This window comes from Panthera leo, chromosome C2 (assembly GCF_018350215.1).
Source record: "Panthera leo isolate Ple1 chromosome C2, P.leo_Ple1_pat1.1, whole genome shotgun sequence".
Taxonomy (NCBI): domain Eukaryota; kingdom Metazoa; phylum Chordata; class Mammalia; order Carnivora; family Felidae; genus Panthera; species Panthera leo.
The window spans coordinates 72896588-72918023 of record NC_056687.1 but is presented as its reverse complement, the minus strand read 5'-3'; the positions used below and the strand labels follow the sequence as shown (position 1 = coordinate 72918023).

General features: G+C 38.9%; 1 pseudogene; it reads left to right on the top strand.

The window, feature by feature from the left end:
* The first annotated feature begins 15554 nt into the window (after positions 1-15554).
* LOC122230204 lies at positions 15555-16481 on the top strand (annotated as a pseudogene).
* The last annotated feature ends 4955 nt before the right edge of the window (positions 16482-21436 follow it).

The window sequence follows — 21436 nt, the reverse complement described above, 5'->3', positions numbered from 1 at the left end:
GAACCACGAAGATCCTGGAAAGGACTCCCCCAGGATGTCATAGGTAGCTTACAGAACAAGATTAAAACAGGCCTCCAAAAGCAATGTGTCTCAAATTTCTGAAGCCAGGACCCATGGTCAGAAGTACATTACCTGGTAACCAGTGAGTGTAACATCTACATATAGAAGGTTAATATATGCACATATGTAATTAAAACAGGAATGTCATGATACAGTGGTACCCTTTCCAAATACTATGTTGTTTTGTTGAAGTTATTTTTGCCCCACTAAATTGGTCTGAGACCCACTAAAGAGTCACAACCTGTAATTTGAAAAGTACCACACATATAAGCAAAAACTCCTTGTGCTATCATACTGAACCACTTAACTCACTTTTAATTATATAGTAAAATTTTCTGAAAATTAATCACTACTATCAATTCAAAAGGTCTCATAATTTTAAAATATATACTTTTTTAATTTTTTTTTTTAAGAGAGACAGCACATAAGTGGGGGAGAGGGGCAGAGGGAGAAAGAGAGAGAATCTCAAGCTGGCTCCATGCTTAGTGTGGAGCCTGACATGGTGCTTGATCCCACAACTCTGGGATCATGACCTGAGCTAAAATCAAGAGTCGGACGCTCAACACTGAGCCATCCAAGTGCCCCCAAAAGATCTTATATTTCATGTAAAGCTCTTTTCAGAAAGCAATTATTTTCCCTGCCCATCATTCTCCGTTTATACATACATCGCCACAGCAAAGCTTTTACAATGTTAAGTTCTACCATGTTAATCCTTTGCATAAAACTTCTCAGTGGCCCCTGGTTGCCACTAATAATAAGAGCTGACACTCAAACCATGCTTACAACATCCCAGGTCCTCTTCTAAACATTTTACACGTTTCACTCATTTCTTCTTCACAATAGCTCTAGAAGGTCGGGTTATTCTCAGACTCGTCTTACAACAATGATGAGTAACCAGCACAAAGACCCACAGCTAATCAGAGGCAGGGTTAGGATTTGAACCTGCGCAGCAGTCCAGTTCCAGAGTCAGCACTCTTGGCCACTGGGCCTCTCTCCCCTTGGCAGATAACAGTGCATCCAACTGCTTAAAATGCTTTCCAAGCCTCATCATGCTACCCCTGTGTGTTCGGCCTCCTGACCAGTGATAGGACCTCTCACATGCTGTTCCCTATGCCTAAAATGAGTCACCTCCTGCATTTGAGCTTCCCTTTAGGCCTTCCTCATTCCTATGCACTACCTCAGATGTCCCGTCTGTGTTCCCACAGTACTCGGTTTCCCTCCGTCCCTGCTCTCCCTCTTGTTCATCCATTCATTTGATAAGTACTCAGCACTTACTCCATGCAAGGAGATGTAGTAGCAAAAGTGACCAAGTCCTTGCCCTCATAAGCTCATGTTTTCCAAAAGGGGGAGAGGGGAGGAGATAAGAGATGACTGCATAACATGTCAGGCGGTGATAGTGTTAATGGGAAAAATAAAGCAGAGTAGAGTGGCTAGGGAGTGCACAGGGCAAGGGGCATGTGCCTGTTTTATATTGGGAGAATAGGAAGGGCTCACTGAAGAGGTCACCTCTCAGCAGAGAGCAAAGTAAGACACAGCTGTGTGGCTTTCTGGGAGAGGAATAGTCCATAGAAAGAGAACAACCAGTGCAAGTGCTCTGAGTGTGTGGAGGGTTCAGGAAGAGTAAGGAGGCCAGTGTGGCTGAAACAGAGTGAGGTTAGAAGAAAGTGAGTCGGAGAGGTAGGGGGCCAGATGGGTTGGGGCCTTGCAGGTCACTGTCTGTTACCCAGTGTGAGTGAGCCACTGGAAGGTTCTGAGCAGAAGAGTAATATGTTTTCTATTCCTGCTGTAACAAACCATAAATTTAGTGGCTTAAAACAACACAAATGGATTGCCTCACAGTTCTTGAGGTCAGGAGTTAGACACAGGTCTCACTGGGATAAATTCGAGGGGTTGGCAGGGCTGTGTGTCTTCTGGAGGCTCCGGGGGAGAACGTTTCTTTGTGTTTTCAAGCTTCCAGAGACCCTCTCCGTCTTCAAAGCCAGCAGTGTACATTCCTGTGGCCATTTTTCTGTAGTCACATCTGCCTCTGACCACAGCCACTTTTAAGGCTTCGCGTGATTTCGGTTGGGCCCACCTGAATAATCCAGAATATTCTCTGCATCTCGAGGGCCTTAATCACATCTACGAAGTCCTTTGGTAGCATATTGATAGGTTCCAGGGATTAGGCCATGAACATCTTTTGGAGGGGGCGGCGTTATTCTGCCTACAAGTAACATGACCTGACTTAAGTTTTAACAGGATCACTCTGGGGTGGATGCAGGGAGACCAAGTAGGAAACTGTTAGAGTAATACAGGTGAGATTCATCAAGGCCTAGGCCAGACTGCCAGCAGCAAAGGTGGAGAGTGGGGTCAAATTCTGGATGTTAAGGTAGAGCTGACATGTATTGCTGACGGACTGGATGTGGGATGTGAGAGAGGTGAAGGATATTTCCAAGGTTGATACGCTCTCCCTTGCTTACAGTAGTTGACAGAGGTTGTGTTCATTTAACTGTGTCCCTTTTAGACTGAGTTCTAAGGAAAATGGGTGCAAATCTGGCTTGCTCGTTATTGTATTCTCACATCAGTGAGTGTGCAGAACATAGCAATACAGTTCATAATTAATGTTTATTGGCTACTACCATGTGTCAGGAACTTTAATTTTTTTTTTTAACGTTTTTATTTATTTTTGAGACAGGGAGAGACAGAGCATGAACAGGGGAGGGTCAGAGAGAGGGAGACACAGAATCCTAAGCAGGCTCCAGGCTCTGAGCTGTCAGCACAGAGCCTGACGCAGGGCTCGAACTCATGGACCGTGAGATCATGACCTGAGCCGAAGTCGGACACTTAACTGACTGAGCCACCCAGGCGCCCCTGTCAGGCACTTTAGATTATCTCATTTATTCACTGGAACAGCCTCATGAAGTAGATACTATTACTACCATTATTTACTAAATGAGGAAACTGAGGCCCAGATACTTTTTTTTGAGGCCCAGAAAGATTAAGTGACTTACATAAATAAACACAGGAGCTGGGATTTAAAACATTGAATTAATAAATGAATTCAAATTAATCAAAATTTGGGGTTTAGCTAAATATTTCTGACCACATGCATAATGGGAGATGGAGGAAAAAAAACAAAACACAGGCTTATAAATATTTTGATTTTAGCCATAGACAAACCATGTCAAGAAAACAGCAAAAGTTAGCACAGCTTACAAATTCTCGAAGTATAGTCAATTTAGCTGTGGTTTGGTTACTGTGCTGAGTGAGGCAGACAATAATTTCAGAACTGTTTTGTAACTACTCTGAAGGCAAAGAGGAGAAAAACAGATGACGTCAGGCAGACCACGGTGCTACAGTGAAAAATGCTCCAGACCTCAGAGTAAGAAGGGAGAGAGAGATTTCAGTAAATCTCACTTCAGTCCCAACCACTTATTAGCCAATGTATTTCGCGGTGTTTATTTCATCTTTCTGAAAGATTTTGACTATAAAAAGGACATATTTTCTGCCTTATTTCACAGATTCTTGGGAGAAACTAAATGTATTCCTTTAATAAATACAGAGCACTGTGGGTGCCTGGCACTACACTAGATACCAGGGGGCCATCGTGAACAAAACAGACAAAATCCTCACCCTCGTGGGGTTTGCATTCTAGTGGAAAGGGAGACTGGTAAAAACTAGAACAAACAAGTAGATAATTCCAAGAGTGGTAAATGCTATCAAGAAAAATACAACAGGGGGTGCCTAGGGTGGCTCAGTTGGTTAAGCGTCCAACTTCAGCTCAGGTTTGTGGGTTCAAGCCCCGCATCGGACTCTGCGCTGACAGCTCAGAACCTGGAGCCTGCTTCGGAGTCTATGTCTCCCTCTCGCTCTCTGCCCCTCCCCCTCTCATGCTCTGTCTCTCAAAAATAAACATAACTAAATAAACATTAAAAAAAAAAAAGAAAAATGTAAGACAGGGCTTATAAAGTGATGCAGGGAGCAGGGAACACTGCACAGAGACTTGAATAAAAAGAGATCAAGCTAGACAATAATCTGAGGAAAGGGCAGCCCAGGCAGAGGGAACAGAATTTGTTAAGTTCCTGAGGTCCGAATGAATTTAGGGTTCACATCTGAGGAACAGCAAGGAATGAGTGAGCAGGAACAGTGGTGGATGATGCAGAAGAGGTAGGCAGAGGTTCAGTCTTGCAGCCTTGCAGACGATGGCAGCGTGGATTACATTATGCACGTAAGAAGAAAATGGAAGCAAAAATATGGGAAGAGCAATGCAAATGGTAGACAAAGACGCTGTAACATGGACTTAGGCAGCAATATGGCACATGTGTTAAGTGCATGAGCTCTGATACTGCCTAAGGTGGAATCTTGGATACACCCACTGTGTGTGGCGTTGGACAATTTCTCAGAGCCTCAATTTCCTTACTTGGAAAATAGGAGTAGTAATAATACCTATCATGTTAGAGTTGGGTTGAAGATTAAATATTACATATATAACCCTTACAATCTCTAGAACACAAGTGCTCAATAAATGTGAGCCATTATTACTATTAATTATCAAGCTGTGCAACAGATTGAATTCACTAATGCAGAGTTCTTTAATTCAGAATCTACAATTTTTTAATGTATTCTGGAAGAGAGAGAATGAACAGGGGAAGGCAGAGAATCCCAAGTAAGCTCCGCGTGCACTGTCAACACAGAGCCCGATGTGGGGCTCGATCCCACAAACCGTGAGATCAGGACCTGAGCCAAAACCAAGAGTACAACACTTAACTAACGGAGCCACCCAGAGGCCCCTATAATTTGTTTTTTAAACAAAAAATTTACACGTAAAGAAAAAACATTTTTTTAAAATGTGGCTTTAAAAATTTTTTTTTTTTTTTTTTTTTTTTTTTTTTGAGAGACAGAGTGTGAGTAGAGGAGGGGCAGAGAGAGAGAGAAACACAGAATCTGAAGCAGGCTTCAGGCTCTGAGCTGTCAGCACAGAGCCCGACGCGGGGCTCAAACCCACAAAGCAGGAGATCATGACCTGAGCCAAAGTCAGACAGTTAACTCACTGAGCCACCCAGGGGCCCCAAAACTGTTTATTTTGAGAGAGTGTGTGTGTGTGCAAGCGGGGAAGGGACAGAGAGAAAGGGAGACAGACAGAGAACCTGAAGCAGGCTCCTGACAAACCATGAGATCATGACCTGAGCAGAAGTCAGAAGCTTAACCGACTGAGCCACTCCAGTGCCCCTAAAGAAAAAACATTTTAAACAGAAAAACTAAATACATATTATATATATATATATAAAGTCTTGTAGAATTCAGGCAATAAATGAAATTAGCCACCTCCAAAGTACTGAATAATATAAGGTGCTTAAATGTAAAGGGTGTAATAAGTACACTGAAGGGCTTTACTGCCCATTGTTCTTTCCTTTAGGGGACCAGCCCTCCCTCTTCCCATGATTTTTCTTGGCTCATGTAATCCTGGTGAGGAGGGAAGATCCAGGTCTGCTCAGAGTCCCCATCTGCCATCACTGTCCCCACCCACTCTTAGCGACTGTTCTAAGAATGAACAGCACAAGACCCAGACCAGGACAAATCAGAGTCCTCCTTGGGGTTTTTGCCAAACTGCAGGAGAAAGATGCTCTCTCTCTGGTATATCAGGTCTCTACAGATGATGTCGACAAGGTACCAGTAGCCAACTCTGTCTATCACCAGGTGGAGAGAAGGAAGCCAACACAGAGAGAAGCAGAGTCAAAAGGTAGAGTCAGAGCCCTGCTGAGAATTCACGCATATCTAAAGTCAGATCTACCTCTGAACTTAAGTTATGTGAGCCATAAATTTCTACTCTGCTTAAGAATATAGTTTCTGGGGGCGCCTGGGTGGCTCAGTCGGTTAGGCGGCCGACTTCGGCTCAGGTCATGATCTCACGGTCCATGAGTTCGAGCCCCGCATCGGGCTCTGTGCTGACAGCTCAGAGCCTGGAGCCTGTTTCAGATTCTGTGTCTCCCTCTCTCTGACCCTCCCCCGTTCATGCTCTGTCTCTCTCTGTCTCAAAAATAAATAAACGTTAAAAAAATTTAAAAAAAAAAAAAAAAAAAAAAGAATATAGTTTCTGTCACTTGCACCAAAAACTCTCAATATACACATTTTCTATGAAAGACACTCTGATTTTCTAAAATCTGTAATAGCTTGCATCTATACAACATTCCTTATACAATGCTTCAAGAATTTAAAAATTCAATACAGATGTCATAGGATGGATAAGGATGAAAGTTAGAAATCAATTGTCAGCTTAGCTGATTAAACCAAGGCACAAACTTTGTCGGTATTGTTGGTAACCCATGTTTTCAGATCTACAGAGGACCTCATGTTAGTATTGGAGGCACCTTAAGAATGACCGGTGTCATATCAAGCTTTCATTGTACTTGTTACTTTTCAGATAAAGTGATTTCAACCTCAGTAAAAACTAATACATGTAGTACCATGGCGATGCTATTTTTGCATTTTTGTGTAGTAATACAAAGGCAACATCTGTTTTCAATAGTGTAATGTGATTCCATACCCACAAATTCATCCTATTTTATATTTTTATAATTTTCCCCTTACTCTCACAATATTTAGAAAAACCTTATTTTTGTGGTTTGACTGGAAGAAATCAGAGTAATGTGTAATTGAAGCAAACCAAATTAAGAACAAAGCTGTTCTAAAACCCAGCTGCCAACCAGCTACTCAGTCACCTACCTTAATTTTTGTTCCCTTGGAATTGGATAGCAGCCAAAAACAAATTCTCCTCAAAACTGGATTAAGATGCATAACAAAATGCTGTTAAACAAGTCTTCTCATATTAGTGAATTGCTTGAAAAGAAAGAGGCAGGTGAAAAATCAATAGGGGTTTATAAAAACTTGGCAGAGATGTTTATCATTTGGGTCATGCAGGAAATTATCCTGATAAATAAGCTCACTGAAAAAGTCCTGATTGTAAAGCATAGCATATTGTACCACCATTTAAAAGTAAACATGTTTTTGTTTTTATTTTTACCCTAAGTCCAGGCACCCAGTGCCTTCAAGAAGCTATTTTTGCCAATGGTACAGTGTTCTGACACATTTTCCATAAGTAAAATTGACACATTTGCTGAAATTAACATTTTTATCTCCAAGGACCCACACGTCACTGAAAAATATAAAATATCATTGTGTTTTTCTGCTAACCGGGATTTGGAAGCAGCTGTTCAAGCCAAACCTACTCTAGTCCTCTGAGAGAGGAACTATGTTATCACTAATTCCTATCTCCTTTGAATATTGTAAGGCCTTAGACAGGGTGGATAAACTCAGATCAAACTAAACTGAATGGATGTGTCTGTAGTAGCCTAAATCACATCTGTTGGAATCTGCATATAGATAATACCTTGGCATCCAGCAAGTTTGTTTGGTGCCCAGATCTAAAGAAGAAGAGCAACACAGCTGTGATGTTTCCTTATATCCAGTAAAGAAACAGGTCCAAGCCACTGGAATCTTTCTTCTTGGTCCCTTCACCCACATCCATCTATAAACTGACACTAGGGCTCTCTTTTAGGTTCCCGGACCCAACTGCCATCACGTGGAGATGGGAGGCTTCCCCATGTATCCACTCAATGCACCTGACATCATCTCAGTGTCTTACAATTCAACTAAATTCTGACACTATCTACCCAGAGACAGTATCAGATACCATAGGTTAAGGGTTAGTCCTTCAAGACTGCTCCCTACCCCCCCACCCCACTTCAGACACCAGTCACAAGCCCCACACAGTTACCCATGCTTCTGACCAACAGCTACAGATTGTAGAAGTTCCAGCCTCCTCCTAGACCAGATTAATTTGCTACAGCAGTTCATAGAACTCAGGGAAACACTTACCTTTACCAGTTTGTAAAAGGATAGGATAAAGTATATGAATCAATAGCCAGATGAAAATGTACATGGGGCAAGGCATGGGGAAAAGGCATGGCACTTCCATGCCCTTTACAGGTGTACCATTCCCTCCACACCGCCACGTGTTCACCAACATGGAAGCTCTCCAACCCCTGTCCTTTTGGGTTTTTATGGAGGCTTCTTTGAATAGGCATGACTGATGAGGTCATTAGCCATTGGCTGATTCAGCTTCCAGCTCTGCCTTCCCCTATTGCGGGGGGTGTGGGGGGGCATGGCTGAAAGCCCCAACCCTCTAATTATATGGTTGGTCCTCCTGGCAACTAGGCTCACACTCAGGTGTGGCCCCAAAATCACCTTTATTAAGACACCCATTTCACCTTTATGTCTCGGAAGCATTTTCAGAACAGTGGATGAAGACCAAGTATGTCTGAGAAATATATTTTGGTCAAATGACCACATATATATTTATTATAAGTCATTATATCACAGGCTCTATCATTAGCGATTACAATCACATACTAATGCTTCACTAGTCAATACACGTCAAGACTCAAGAATAAAACATTTGTCATGCACCTTGCTATGTGTTAGGAGATATAAGACAGACATGATTAGTTCAAGAAAACAGAAGACAGGTACACAAATAATTGTAACACAGATAAGAACATCATGGGAGAAATAAGCATAATGTAATAGGAGTTCAAGGGGGGGGGGGAATCACATGGTAAAAAGTTAATGAAAGAGGTGAAATGACCCAAAAGACAGAAAAGATCAGAATGATATAGGGTGGACAGAGAAAAGTAAAAGGAGGTAAGAAAGAAAGTTATGTTAGAGAAAAAAGAGCTGTCAGCCTCACCCAAATCCAGGAGATATACAGAGAGTAGAGGGAAACACACCTGGGAAGGTAGGCCAGGATCAGAGCATAAAGGACCTACGGACACTGAGTTTCAATTTTACCCTGCAGGCTGTAGGGAGCCCAGGGTCTCTAAACTGGGAATGTTTTAATGTATGATTACATCCGTTTTAAAAGCAAATTAACATCCAGGAATAGAATGTAGATTAGCAAGAGTGACAGAAGAGGACTGAAGGCAGGAGACCAGCTGGAAGGTGGGTAAGAAAGGATGAGAACAGTTACAGAAAAGTTACAGAGAAGCTAGTAAAGGAAAGATACTTCAATACTTTGAAGAGAATATTGACAGAATCTAGTAACTTAGAAGATGCAAGGATGAGGGCAACAAAGGGCATCAAAGATGACTTTGCATAGCATGAGTGACAGGAAGACACTGCTCCACAATTATGATGATGTTTAGTAGGGAAATTTTATGAACTGAGTTTAAATGAAAGAATGCAAACTTAAATTTTTTTTTCCAGACACCCCTTTTGAAAAATTTTGCATTAACTGCGGAGTTCCAAAATTAGCTCTGAGCTGTCTAGCTCTGTGCTCAAGTGCTTTGTTTTGGGGAGTCAGAATATCCCCTTTCTCTAAGACCTGCCACTTTTACTGTCCAAGTTCCATTAAAAAAAAATAGGTGGCAATTTTAAATGTTTTTCTCAATAACCTATTCCCCCCGCTGCCTTCAGTAGATATTTTAATTTTTTTATTATAACTAAATTCTGGCTGCAATACATTTTAATAAGATGGGTGTTAAAAAGTTTGGGGTTCTAACTTTATACTAAAGTCTCTGATTTTGAAAACATATTTTTTAGTTGTTGTGCCATCTGTTTAGAGACTAATTAATGGTCTAAAAATAGATGATCTTTTGAAGACAAATGATATGAAAATAATAGGAAATATTAATGTAACTTTCATAAGCCTACACTACAGAAAACAATGGTGTGCTTCAGGCATTGCTTTAAAAGAAAAGGCTGAGAAGATGCCACAATGAGATGTGTGCATTACAACATGCACAGATAAGAAGGTAGCTACTTCAAAGAACTGTAAGGCAGTTACTGATTAGGAATTTTCATAGGTCTCTGTTCAAACTGTTATTGCTGGTGATTAGTTTTTAAACTTTATCTAGTAACTTGTACATTTACACCTATATACCTTCTCTTCCCATCTTTTAAGTCTACATTAATTTCTAAGATGCAATTATAAACATACAAATCTCTATTCTACCTTGCCTACTGTTCTACCTCCAACTTCCCTTTCACAACTAAACTTCTTGGAACAAGCCACCCACACATGCAGTCTCTGCGTCCACACCTTCCACTCACTCCTCAGCCCCCTTCCACCTTCACAAGTCCAATTAAGTCAATTCTTACCAAGATCACCAGGATCTAGGCGACTCTTAATCTAATGACGATTTTGTCATGTTAGCCCTCTTGCTCTGGGGACTGAATGAGTGAATTCTATACTCAGCAGAGTGTCTGAAATGTTCAAGACCTCTTCCAAATGTATCTTTTATTGCTGTAGCCACACCTTATATAGGTAAATAGGACAAATGGATCTTTTCATTATTTAAAATAACTGAAAAGCCATCACACTTTTACTCGTATTTAAAGAATGAAACCAGGAAAAGTAAAAGAATAAGGTAAAGTATGCTCTTCCACTTTAAGTCTTCAGAAGAATCTCATCAATATGTTTGGGCAGAAGAGAAGGTTAAGTGCTCAAAGTATTTAAAGTCTGGTTCTCAAAATTCATAGAACTTTTAAAACTCATGTTCTAGTTGGACCACAGAACTCAGCAACTGGTATTTTTTCAAAAGTGAAAAGACCTTCTGAAACAGGTAGGGCTGGGCACAGTTCAAGGAGTATCATATTACAGTAATAACCCATTTACCCTACTGTTTAATTTTTGGCAATTACAGCCAGAAACAAAGACAATAAGCTAGAAATGAAAAGCCTCTTGGCATCAGGGAGAACAGTCATAAAGCCCACACACCCAGAAGCTGGTAAATTCACATATTTTACTTTTGAAAAAGACCAGCATGTCAGTCTTGGGAAAATTCCCTTTAATGGGCCCTTGAGGGCAAGACTTTCAGACAATACAAATAGTCACTGCTTATAAAAACAAACTGGAGTCAATAAGTAAAGATTAATTCTGGGGTCCTTGGTTTGTGAACACTGTGCAGGAGACTGGCACAGGAAGATTCGAAGAGGTAAGTGGGGACCAGTATATGCAAAGAAAGTGGTAGAGAGCTCACTGAAGGGCTTTTTTAGGTAGGGCAGCAATGCTTGCTGTTATAGGAAATGGATTGGAAAGGGATAGAATGAAAGTGGGGAAAACAGGAAGTTGACACTGAGTATAGGCAAATGATGATGGAGCTTGACTAGGATACCACAGTAGGGATTGGAGAAGGAAAGAGATTTAAGATACATCATGGAGTCGTCAAAAATGTTTACTTAAGGGACTGGTTTTATATATTTAAGAGAATTAACAAAATCAACACTGAGAAATGACATAGTATAAGAATGCTTAGAGTGGGGAATAGTGTAATTAACAATAGTTGGAGGACACATAAAGAACTCAATTTTGGACATAATGTTTAATGTGGGAAACATCTTATGTAAACAATAGACATTCTGAACTCTGTTCTAGTTCTTGTATCTTATGTTTTGATTTTGGTCACAGCAATTGCATATATTTTTTCTAAGAATCATCTTTTATTTATTTATTTTTATACACATTGTTCAGCAAATTCCTAGGCATATAATTAGTGCTTAATAAATGTTTAATAATGTTCTCAAAAATAAACATCTTTCTCCCTCAACTTTATATTCATCAGTGTGTTCTCATCCAAACCATAAAATTCTAGATAACTCTAGTCTAGGTCTACAGACAATGCTTGAAGCTTAGAATAACAGAGTATACTATTCTGGGCCCAATTCACTTTGCAATCTGGCCAATTTGGCCCCTAGGGCTATTTGTAAAATCCCTAGATTAGATTCTATACTTTGTGATTTACCATGAAAAATTCAAGACATTCCCAATAGGTTAGTGGAGAATAATCTGCTTCTCAAAGTTAGCACAGGATCAGAGCACACTTGTTGATAGTTTCAAGCTAGAGTAGGATTCTCATAACTGTGGTCTTGACCCAGACCTTCTCACCACATTCCCCTACCCCCAATAAACTGATTTAGGGATTACTAAAATGGCTTAATTACCAACAACCCATATCTGCTTCAAGTTCAAATTCTGAAATCCAACATTTTGGAACAGACTTTGTTAAAAAAAAAAAATCACTTGACATTTCTGATTTCTGTGGGATCTCTCTTGCTTAGTAACAATTTTGTGGTAGGTGACTAAAGAGACTGTACTTTGGTTTTCAGGAAAACTGAATAAAAAATCTGTTAAATAGCAAAGTCTTGCTAATTATAATCAGCCCAGCCTTCCCTACCAGAAAAGCCTCCTCAGTATGGCTAGAGAGGGTGAGTGCATTGCTTACTCCTTCCATCTCCCCACAAAGCAGTAGTTTCTGCTCTGCATGTACACATAAATTTAAAAAGCTTTAAAGACAGGGAAACTCTTATGGCCATAGCTCCCAATTAGCTTGGCATGGTGCCATACAATAAAGTGCTTGTTTACTTTTCAATTGGGTATCTCTTTTACATAGAAAGTAAAAAGAAAATACAGTTGGCCCTTAAACAACAGTTTGAACTGCATGGGTCCACTTACATGCAAATTTTTTTGGACAAATCCATTATAGTATTATAAATGTACTTTCTCTTTCTTAGGATTTTCTTAAAAACATTTTCTTTTCTCTGCTTTATTGTAAAAATACAGTATATTATGCACATAACATACAAAATATGTGCTAATCAATTGTTTATATTATTGGTAGGTTTCAGGTCAACAGTAGACTACCAGTAGTTAAGTTTGGGGGCAATCAGAAGTTATACATGAATTTTCAACTGTGTGGTGAGTCAATACCCCTAACCATTGCGTTATTCAAGGGTCAACTGTATACTGTCTTTTAAGTAATTGCTTATGTAAGAGATACTTTCAGATACTAGGGAGTATAACTAAACAAGAATATTTCTTCTTCCTATGTTTGTTAGTTCTATTACTGGTAAGACATTTTCTTAGAACAAGTCATACTGCAAAGCTGCTTATAATCCCTTTTTGCTTTTAAAAAGTGAACTCAAATGATATTAAAAAAGATCAGCCTGCAAAACCCTCTTCTATTTCTAGTCAAACACTCTATTAACAATCCAAAAAGAATGGAACAAAAATTTATAGAAGTTCTCTTCCATTCCAATAATCCTATTGGTAATAGAACTGAAATGCTGAACACTCACTTGGCATACTTACTGGAAAACACTTCAGGTTGGGCAGTTGAGATAAAATCATGACTAAACACTTGCCAAATCCACCCTCACTTACCTACTTTCAGCATTACCTCCCCCAAATAATTCCTCAAATAAAAAACTAGATGAGTCAACCCCCCCCCAACCAAAACCCCCAAAAACCCTCTGCTGGGGTAGCTAACCAAGGCTTGGGGGTGTGAGCCACAGACCAGAGACAATTGCTATCTGTTCTTTTATTTTCCTAATGTGTAGCAGATGTGTTCTTGTCAACCAGTTATACAAGAGCTGATGGGGAGAAATGGCATTTTAGAAAATTGCTTAGAGCAGCAAGTCTTTGAGCAATAGTCCCATCAATACTAAACCAGAGCACAAAACAGCTCCTGCCCTGTGGCCACATCTGGTAGGCAGCCTTGGTTGGGACCAGCATTGACCAACAGTGCACCCACAGTAGTCATGGCCCAGCCACAACGGGAGGGCACATGCAGCTCACAAAGGGAATATTCTAGGAGCTCTTGATTCTAGTTACCAGGTGATTGTGCTTCTGGGCCCCACAGGACTCCTTCTGCATAAGGCCACTCCTTGAAAACCAGCATATATCACTGATTTACCTAATACATATAAACAAATGCAGAAAGGTGGGCAAAATAGGAACACAGAGGAGTATGTTCCTAAATAAAAGAATAAGACAAAACTTCAGAAAAAGAACTACAGTGGAGATAAGCAATCTATCTGATAAAGAGTTAAAAGTAAAGTTCACAAAGATACTCACCGAACTGGGGAGAAGAATAGATGAGCACAGTGAGAACTTCAAAGAAGAGATAGAAAATAAAAAAAAGAACCAATCAGGTGCACCTGGGTGGTTCAGCTGGCTAAGCATCTGACTCTTCTGACTCTTGATTTTGGCTCAGGTCATGATCTCACAGTTCAGGAAATCGAGCCCCACTGTCAGCACAGAGCCTGCCTAGGATTCTCTCTCTCTGTCTCTCTCTCTGCCCCTCCTCCACTCACACTCTCTCTCAAAATAAATAAACTTAAAAAAAAAAAAAAAAAAAAAGGAACCAATCAGAGCTGAATAATATAAAAACTGAAATGAAAAATATACCAGAGGGAATCAACAGCAGCTTAGAGGTGCAGAAGAAAAGATCAGTGATCTGGAAGGCAGGATACTGGAAATCACCCAAACTGAACAATAAAAAAAAAAAAATTTTTTTTCAACATGAGTATAGACCTCTGGGCTAACATCAATCATACTAACATTCCCATTATAGGAGTCCCAGAAGAAGAGAAAGGGCCAGAAAACTTATTTGAAGAATTAATAGCTAAAAACTCCCATAACCTGGGGGAAGGAAAGACATCCTAGTCTAGGATACACAGACAGCCCCAAACAAGATAAACCTAAAGAGGTCCACACAAAGACACAAACTCATTACAATGTCAAAAATTAAAGAAAGAATATTAAAAACAGCAAGAGAAAAGTGACTAGTTATGTATGAGGGAAACCTGTAAGACCATCATCTGATTTTTCATCAGGAACTTTGCAGGCCAGGAGGAGATGGCATGATATGCACTGCAACCAAGAATACGATACTTGGCAAGGTTATCATTGAGAATTGAAGAAAAGATGGAGTTGCCCCAACAAACAAAAGTTAAAGAAGTTCATCACCTCCAAATTGCTCTCACAAGAAATGTTGAAGGGACTTACTTAAACAGAAAAGGTCATAACTAGAAGGAAATTATGAAAGAAAGAAAAAATCTTACTGGTTAAAGCAAACAAAGGGTAGTGGAGCAACCACTTACAAAGCTAGTATAAATATTAAAAGACAAAAGTAGTTAAGATCGACTATATCCACAATAATTAGGTAAGGAACACACAAGATAAAGCGTATAAAATATGACATCAAATACATACGACCTGAGTGGGGAGGAGTAAAAATGTAGTGTTTTAGAATCTGTTCAAACTTGAGTGACCACCAACCTAAAATAGACTGCGACATGCACAGGGTGTTCTATATGAACCTCGTGGTAACCACAAACCAAAAACCTGTAATATATACACACAAAATAAAGAGAAAGGAATCCAAAAATAATACTGAAAGTTATCAAGCCATAAGGGAAGAGAGCAAGAAGACGGGAAGAGGGAAGAACTACAAAAGCTACCAAAGCACAGTTTAAAAAACGGCAATAAAAGTATATACCTATCGATAATTACTTTAAATTTTTAATGTTTATTTATTTTTGAGAGAGACAGAGCACAAGTGGGGGAGGAGCAGACAGAGAGGGAGACACAGAATCCGAAACAGGCTCCAGGCTCTGAGCTGTCAGCACAGAGCCTGATGTGGGGCTTGAACTCACAAACCGCGAGATCATTACCTGAGCCGAAGCCAGACGCTCAACAGACTGAGCCACCCAGGTACCTCCGATAATTACTTTAAACATAAGTGGACATGAGATGCCAGCTCAAGTCTATTCTCCATTTCCTCCACTGGCAAAACACATCCAATCTCATGTATTTCTCTGGTGTATAACTTGATGTTCAACAACTCTGTGCAACATGTCAGCAACTTGGAACAAAATCAACAAGTGATTTTGTCAGTGATGTGGTGCACTATGCCTAGAAAATGGCCTCTCTACTCGCTGGCCCATTTCCCAACACTCAGTGGATGTTAGCATTTTTGGTAGAAAGTAAGAGACCCTAATTCCAGCCAGCTCATGAAAAATGGTAGCTATAAAATCAATTAAAAAAAATAAAAAACAGCTCTCTTTGAGGAAGACGCGGTCGCAGCCACAGCAGAGCTTTGGAGGCCCCGCTCCTGCCCAACTCACCGCTGTTTGCTCTTGCCAAGAACAAGTCGGTCAGGAAGCCGCGCCACAGCCATGGCTTTTAAAGACACCGGAAAGACACCCATGGAACCGGAGGTGGCGACTCACCAAATTAGAATTACTCTAACCAGCCACAAAGTAAAATCTTTAGAGAAGGTATGTGCTGACTTGATCAGAGGCGCCAAGAAAAAGAATCTCAAAGTGAAAGGACCAGTTCAGATGCCCACCAAGACTCTGAGAATCACTACAAGAAAAATTCCTTGTGGTGAAGGTTCTAAGACTTGATCGTTGACTTCTAATATCGTTTTCAGACGAAGATCCACACACGACTCATTGATTTGCACAGTCCTTCTGAGATTATTAAACAGATTACTTCCATCAGTACTGAGCCAGGAGTTGAGGTGGAAGTCACCACTGCAGATGCTTAAATCAGCCTTTTAATAAATTATCAGTTAAATAAATAACCAAACATAAAAAATAAAAAAAACATAGGGTGACTGAATGAATAAAAAAACCAGGGGCACCTGGGTGGCTTAGTGGGTTAAGCGCCAAACTTTGGCTCAGGTCATGATCTTACAGTTTGTGGGTTTGAGCCCTGCTCCAGGTTCAGAGCCTGGAGCCTGCTTCGGTTTCTGTGTCTCCCTCTCTCTCTGCCCCTCCCCATGCTCTGTCTCTCTCAAAAATAAATAAACATTAAAAAAAAAAGAAAAAAAAAAAAACAGACCTATCTGTATGTTGTCTACAAGAGAGTCACTTCAGACCTAAAGAAACATATAGACTTAAAATGAAGGGACAGAAAAAGATGTACATTACATACAAATGGAAATAAAAATAAAGCTGGGATAGCAATATTCTTATCAGACAAAATAGACTTTAAAACAAAGACCATCACAAGAGACAAAGAAGGGCATTACATAATGATCAACCCAATGAGAGAATATAACAATTATAAGTATTGGTGCACCCAACACAGGAGCACCTAAATATATAAAGCAAATATTAACAGACATACAGGAAGAAACTGACAGTAAACAATAATGGGGGACTTTAACACCCCACCTACATTAGTGGATAGATTATGCAGACAGAAAATCAATAAAGAAACAGTAGTCTTGAATGACACATTAGACCAGATGAACTTAACAGATAATATACAGAACATTCCATCCCAGAATATACATTCACGTACAGATGGAACATTCTCCAGAATAGATCGCATGAGGCCACAAAACAAATATCAATAAATTTCAGAAGATGTAAATCATATCAAGCATCTCTTCTAACCACAACAGTATGAAACTAGAAATCAACTGCAGGAACAAAAAATGGAAAAAATAAAACTCATGGAGACTAAACTACATGTGATTTAAAAATATATATGTATTTTAATGTTTATTTATTTTTGAGAGAGAGAGACAGAGTATGAGTGGGGGAGGGGCAGATAGAGAGGCAGACACCGAATCCGAAGCAGGCTCCAGGCTCAAAGCTGTCAGCGCAGAGCCTGATGCGGGGCTCAAACTCACAGACTGCAAGATCATGACCTGAGATGAAGATGGACGTTTAACTGACTGAGCCACACAGGCACCCCACAACATGCTATTAAACAACCAATGGGTCAATGAAGAAATCAAAGAGGAAATAAAAAAATAACTTGAGACAAATAAGAATAGAAACACAGCATTCCAAAATCTGTGGGATGTAGCAAAAGCAGTTCTAAGAGGGAAGTTCATAGCTATACAGACCTACCTCAGGAAATAAGAAAAATAAACAATGTAAGCGAATACCTAAAGGAATCAGAAAAAGAACAAAGCCCAAAGTTAGTAGAAGGAAGTAAATAATAAAGAACAGGGAAGAAATAAATGAAAGAGAGACTTAAAAGGCAATAGAAAAGATCAGTGAAAATAAAGAGCTGGTTCTCTGAAACAACAAATAAAATTGATAAACCTTTAGCCAGACTCATCAAGAAAAAGAGCTCAAAGTCAAAAATGAAAGTTACAATCAACACCACAGAAATACAAAAGATTATGAGAGACTTCTACAGGAGTGGCTGGGTGGCTTTTTGGTTAAGCATCTGACTTCGGCTCAGGTCACAATCTCATGGTTTGTGGGTTCGAGCCCTGCATCAGGCTCTGTGCTGACTGCTCAGAGCCTGGAGCCTGCTTCAGATTCTGTGTCTCCTTCTGTCTCTGCCCCTCCCCCTCTCATGCTGTCTCTCTCAAAAATAAACATAAAAAAATTTTTTTTGATACTACAATTACATTATCAATAAATTGAACAACCTAGAAGAAACAGATAAATTTCTAGAAACATACAATTTTCCAAGAATGAATCATGAAGGAATAGAAAATATGAACTGATTATTAGCAATGAAATTTAGTCAGTAATAAAAAAAAACTCCTAAGATGGCTTCACAGGTGAATTCTAACAAACATTTAAAGAAGAATTAATAATATCTATCCTTCTCCCACTATTCTAAAAAACTGAAGAGGAAGGAACACTTTCAAACTTGTTCTAGGACATGAGCATTGCCCTGATACCAAAACTAGATAGATACTACTAAAAGGAAAAAGGCAACCCAATATCCCTGATGAATACTGATGCAAAAAAAAAAAAAAAAAACTTCAACAAAATATCAGCAAACAAAATTCAACAATACATTAGAAGGTTCATACACCATGACCAAATGGGATTTATTTCAGGGATGCAAGGATGGTTTAATATCTGCAAGTCAATGTGATACAACACATTAACAAAATGAAGAATGTATATATCATGTGATCATCTCAATAGATACAGAAAAAGCATTTGACAAAATTCAACATCCACTTATGATAAAAACTCAAAAAAATACATAGAGAAGGAACAAACCTCAATAAAGGCCATATATGACAAATCCACAGTTAACATCACACTCAACAGAAAAAGCTGAAAACCTTTCCTCTAAAATAAAGAGCAAGACAAGGATGCCTACTCCTACCACTTTTATTCAACACAGTACTAGCAGCCCTAGCCACAGCAATCAAACAAAAAAAAAAAAAAAAAAAAAAAAGATAAAAAGTATCCAAGTTGGTAAGGAAGAAGTAAAACTCACAACTGTAGAGGACATGACACTACATACAGAAAACCCTAAAGACTCCACACAACAAAAATATCAGAATAAATGAATTCAGTAGTTTCAAAATACAAAATATACACAGAAATGCTGTTTTAATACACTATTAACAAACCAACAGTAAGAGAAACTAAGAAAACAATTCCATTTACAGTTCCATCAAGAAGAATACATAGAAATAAATTTAACCAAGGAGGTGAAAGACCTGTACTCTGAAAACTGTAAGATGCTGATAAAAGAAACTGAAGGCTCTATTATTTGTAACAGAAGATATACCAATGAAGAGAAAGATATACCACGCTCATGGACTGGAATAATCAGTATCATTAAAATGTCCATATTACCCAAAGCAATCTACAAATTCAAAATGCAATCCCTATCAAAATATCAGTAGCGATTTTCACAGAACTAGAACAAAGAATCCTAAAATTTGTATGAAACCACAAAAGACCCCAAATAGCCAAAATAATCTTGAGAAAGAAGACAAAGCTAGAGGCATCACACTTCCAGATTTCTAACTATACTACTATAGTAATCAAAGCTATAGTAATCAAAACAGTATGGAACTGGCACACACACAAAAATAGTGGCACATACACAAAAAAGAAAAATCCAAGACTAACAGAACAGAGAGCCCAGAAAGAAATCCACACTTACACAGTTAATTAATCTATGTCAAAGGAGGCAAAAATATACAATGGGGACTATACAATGAAACTGACCACGACTCACACCATGTAAAAAATAAACTCAAAATGGATTCAAGACCTAAATATTAAGACCTGAAACTATAAAACTCTTGAAAGAAAATATAGGCAGTAAACTGTTAGATACTGGTCTTAGCTGTATGTATGTGTATAGATATAGATACAAATACAGATACAGGCAAGGGCAACAAAAGCAAAGATAAACAACTGGGACTACATCAAACTAAAAGGCTTTTTACACAGTAAAGAAACCATCCACAAAATGAAAAGGTCATCTACTGAATAAAAGAAGTATTTGCAAACTGTGTATCTGATAAGGGGTTAATATCCAGAATATATAAAGAACTCTCACAAGAAAAGATTCTCAACATCACTAGTCATCAGAAAAATATAAATCAAAACCACAATGAGTGTTGGTGATGTGGACAAATGGAACACTCATGCACTGTTGGTGGGAATGTATACTGGTACAGTGACTAAAACACACAATGGAGATTCCTCAAAATTTTTAAAAATTTTAAACACCATATGATCCAGTAAATCCATTTCTGGGTACTTATCTGAAGAAAATGAAAACACTAATTCAAAAGTATATACGTATTCCTATGTTTACTGCAGCATTATTTACAATAGCCAACATATGGAAGCAACATGTGTGTCCATCAGTAGATGAATAAAGATGTGGTATATATACACGAGAGTAGTATTCAGCAATAAGAAGCAAATCTTGCCATTCATGACAACAAGGATGGGCCTAGAGAGTATTATGCTAGTAAATGAAATAAGTCAGACAAAGACAAATATGGTATGATTTCACATGTAGAATCTAAAAATCAAAACAAATTAATAAACAAAACAGAAACTGACCCATAAATAAGGAGAACTAGTAGCTGCCAGCAAGAAGGGGAGCAAGGGGATGGGAAAAACAGATGAAGGGGATTAAGAGGTACAAACTTCCAGTTATAAATTACCAAATATTAAAGTCTTACGTTTAATAAATTACATACAACCTATAACTACTGTGCAGTTAGTTATTGCTACCTTGCCTTCCCTCTTTCAATGGTGAACCATTCTCTGCCTCTTTTAGGAGGAAGTTCAACCATCATGTTCCCCTACTTCTATTTGGTATGTTACTTGAGGGAAAGGAAGTTATAGTGAAATATATTTGAAAATGGTAAACTGTTTTAAACAGATTGTTTATGAAGGATGTCTCTGACTCTTTAATATGATGATCAACATTATTTTAAATCTCCAGGAGAGTAGGGGAATAAAGTACATACTATGTGCAAAGCTTATTTGCTCACGGAATGCTTTCCATATCTCACATATTGTAAGATGTGGGTTTCACGGAACACACTGGAAAATACTGGTTTAGGTACATGTTATGTTTTTATAGGCTAGTTTAGTTCTTACTTCATAATATTGGTTCTATGAAAAAATTATGTTCTGAGTTTTGAAACAACCTGCTTAGGAATAAACTTGCCAAACACAACCAAATCACATGTATTTAGATACCTACAGCCACTGATTATTTGTGCTTGAGATTTTTTTCTAAGTGGCATATTAACCTCAAACAAAATAAAATTATTCCAAGTTTTAAGATTAAAACAAGAAATAA